Source organism: Taeniopygia guttata, chromosome 10 (assembly GCF_048771995.1).
Source record: "Taeniopygia guttata chromosome 10, bTaeGut7.mat, whole genome shotgun sequence".
In the NCBI taxonomy this organism is placed as follows: domain Eukaryota; kingdom Metazoa; phylum Chordata; class Aves; order Passeriformes; family Estrildidae; genus Taeniopygia; species Taeniopygia guttata.
In genome coordinates, this window is record NC_133035.1 from 2475331 (window position 1) to 2479294 (window position 3964).

Consider the following 3964-nt stretch of genomic DNA (forward strand, 5'->3'; position numbering starts at 1 on the left):
CAGGAGTGTCTCTATGGGGCAGGAGGGTCCCTATAGGACAGGGGGCGTCTCTATGGGGCAGGGGGGTCTCTATGGGGCAGGAGGGTCCCTATAGGACAGGGGGGTCCCTATAGGATAGGAGGGTCTCTATGGGGCAGGGGGGTCCCTATAGGACAGGGGGGCTCTCTATGGGGCAGGGGGGTCTCTGTAGGGTTTTCTATAGGGCAGAAGGGTCCCTATAGGACAGGAGGGTCTCTATGGGGCAGGGGGGTCTCTGTGGGGCAGGAGGGTCTCTATAGGACAGGGGGGTCACTATAGGACAGGAGGGTCTCTATGGGGCAGGAGGGTCCCTATAGGACAGGGGGGTCTCTATGGGGCAGGAGGGTCCCTATAGGACAGGGGTGTCCCTATAGGACAGGAGGGTCTCTATGGGGCAGGAGGGTCTCTGTAGGGTTTTCTATGGGGCAGGAGGGTCCCTATAGGACAGGAAGGTCTCTATAGGGCAGGGAGGGTCACTATGGGGCAGGGGGGTCTCTATGGGGCAGGGGGGTCTCTATGGGGCAGGGGGGTCTCTATGGGGCAGGGGGGTCCCTATAGGACAGGGAGGGTCTCTATGGGGCAGGAGAGGTCTCTGTAGGGTTTTCTATAGGGCAGAAGGGTCCCTACGCTCCTGCCATAGGGCCGGGGTGACGTTTTGGGGTCAGGAAGCGAAGCAGCAGCTCCGGGCAGATCGGCCACCCCGGGGAGGTGACAATGTCCCCTGGCTGTCCCCTCCAGCCCCACAGCGACCCACATGTCCCCAAAACCCCTCCCTGCCCCAAATCCCCGCGGCTCCACTCCAGAGGGGCACCCTGGTGTCACCCAGGTGACAAAAGCCCTCGGTGTCACCTCCACCGTGCCACCACAGCGGAGGGACCGGCCTGGTGGCCGGCGTGGGTGGCACTGGGGACACTGGGGACACTGGGGACACTGGGGACACGCGTGGGAGGTGACGCGGATCTGTTCCGCTCGTCCCGGGCCGCTTTTGTCACCAGGGTTGGGGACAGAAGTGTCGCTGCGGGTCCCTTGGCACCCCCGAGCTCCTCCTGTCCCCCCCGAACCAGGGGACAGCTCTGTCCCCTCGTGCCCTGCGGGTGGCAGAGCACTCGGCCACCTCTCAGGGTGGGGGACAAGGGGGGGACCCCGCGAGGGGGTGTGTGACACGCCTGGGTCGGGCAGGGGACACGCACGGGGTGCTGGCATGTCCCCACACTGCGGGGAGGGGGTGCGGAGGTGACACTGATGGGGATGTGACATCGGGGGTGGGGACAATGGCTCAGTGTGGAGCTGTGTGTCCCTCGGTGTCCCTCTGTGTCCCTCTGTGTCCCTTGGCGTCCCTCCGTGTTCCTCAGTGTGCCTCAATGTCCCTTGATATCTCCTGATGTCCCTTGGTGTCCCCTGATGTCTATCAGTGTCCCTCTGTGTCCCTCAATGTCCCTCAGTGTCCTTTGGTGACCCCTGATGTCCCTCAATGTCCTTCTGTGTCTCTCTGTGTCCCTCAGTGTTTCTTGGTGTCCCTCGGTGTCCCTCTGTGTCCCTTGGTGTCCCTCCATGTCCCTTAATGTCCCTCAGAGTCCCTTGGTGACCCCTGATATCCCTCCATGTCCCTCTGTGTCCCTCAGTGTCCCCTGATGCCCATCAGTGTCCATCTGTGTCCCTTAAAGTCCCTCCATGTCCCTCAGGTGTCTCTCTGTGTCCTCGATGTCCCTTAATGTCCCTCAGTGTCCCTTGGTGACCCCTGATGTCCCTCCATGTCCTTCTGTGTCCCTCCATGTCCCCAGGTGTCCCTCAGTGTCCTGTGGGGGTTGGGGCTGGGACAGCAATGGGGACAGGAGGGGACAGGGACAGGAGGGACAGGAGGGGACAGGGACAGGAGGGACAGGAGGGGACAGGGACAGGAGGGACAGGGACAGGGACAGCAGGGACAGGAGGGACAGGAGGGACAGGGACAGCAGGGACAGGAGAGGACCGATCCTGTACCAGGGAGGGGACAGGAGGGACAGGAAGGGACAGGGACAGGAGGGACAGGAGGGGACAGGGACAGGAGGGACAGGAGGGGACAGGGACAGGAGGGACAGGGACAGGAGGGACAGGGACAGGGACAGGAGGGACAGGGACAGGGACAGGAGGGACAGGAGGGGACAGGGACAGCAGGGACAGGGACAGCAGGGACAGGAGGGGACCGATCCTGTACCAGGGAAGGGACAGCAGTGACAGGAGGGGACAGGGACAGGAGGGGACAGGGACAGTAGGGACAGGAGGGGACAGGGACAGGAGGGACAGGGACAGCAGGGACAGGAGGGGACAGGGACAGGAGGGACAGGAGGGGACAGGGACAGGAGGGACAGGGACAGCAGGGACAGGAGGGGACAGGGACAGGAGGGACAGGAGGGGACAGGGACAGGAGGGACAGGGACAGGGACAGCAGGGACAGGAGGGGACAGGGACAGCAGGGACAAGGACAGGAGGGACAGGAGGGGACCGATCCTGTACCAGGGAAGGGACAGGAGGGGACAGGGACAGGAGGGACAGGGACAGCAGGGACAGGAGGCACAGGGACAGCAGGGACAGGAGGGACAGGGACAGCAGGGACAGGAGGGGACCGATCCTGTACCAGGGAGGGGACAGGAGGGACAGGAGGGGACAGGGACAGTAGGGACAGGAAGGGACAGGGACAGGAGGGGACAGGGACCATGGGGGACGAGGGGACAGGGCCCGCGGGGACAGCCCCTGTGTCCCGGCAGGGGACAGCGCCACGCTCCGAGGAGGGAGGTGACAATCCGCGGTGGCACTGACGGGCCCGGCGCGCCCCCCGGTGCCTGTCGCCGATGTCGCATCCGCCGCCAGCCCCGCTCGGTGTCCGCGCTGCCCATCCCGGGGCCACCCCAAAAAGGGACCCCGTGTCCCCAACCCCACTGTCACCCACCCCCATGGCTGACTGCTGCCAGCGGGACAAGGGACAAGCGACAAGGGACAAGGGACAAGGGACAAGGGACAAGGGACAAGGGACAAGGGACAAGGGACAAGGGACAAGGGACAAGGGACAAGGGACAAGGGACAAGCTTCGTCCCCGGCCCAAGACACCCCAAAGGCCGTTCCCAAAAGCCCCCAGGGGCTGTTTGGGGTTCGGGGTTTGGGGTTTGGGGTTCGGGGTTTGGGGTTTGGGGTTTGGGGTTTGGGGTTTGGGGTTTGGTGTTTGGGGTTCGGGGTTTGGGGTTTGGTGTTTGGGGTTCGGTGTTTGGCGTTTGGTGTTTGGGGTTTGGGGTTCGGGGTTCAGGGTTTGGGGTTTGGCGTTTGGTGTTTGGGGTTTGGGGTTCGGGGTTTGGGGTTCGGGATTCGGGGTTTAGTTTTGGGTTTTGGGGTTCGGGATTCGGGGTTTGGTGTTTGGTTTTTGGGGTTTGGGGTTCGGGGTTTGGTTTTTGGGGTTTGGGGTTTGGGGTTCGGGGTTTGGTGTTTGGTGTCGGAGGTTTGGGGTTTGGGATTCGGGGTTTAGTGTTTGGTGTTTCAGGTTTGGGGTTTAGTGTTTGGTTTTTGGGGTTCGGGTTTCGGGGTTTGGTGTTTGGGGTTCGGGGTTTGGGGTTCGGCGTTTGGCATTTGGGGTTTGGGGTTCGGCGTTCGGTGTTTGGGGTTCGGGGTTTGGGGTTCGGGGTTCGGAGCTCCTCAGTGCCGGGCCCCCCCCCGGCTCGGGGCACGCCAGGCGCCCCCAGCAGTGGCACCTTGTCCCCAAGGCCACCCCCAGCCGGGTGGCCCTGGCTGGCGGCCCCCAAGGCTGTCCCCGCCCGGGGTGCCCCGGCGCTGCGTTGTTATCGCCTTTGGGGCCTTTCTGCCAAGGCCACCGTGTCACCTGTCCCCGGGGCCGCGCCGTGCCACCCCCGCGTGTCGCTGTCGCGGGGGGGCTGTCCCCGGGAGCTCGGGATAAGAGCGAGGCCACCGCGTCCCTCGGGCC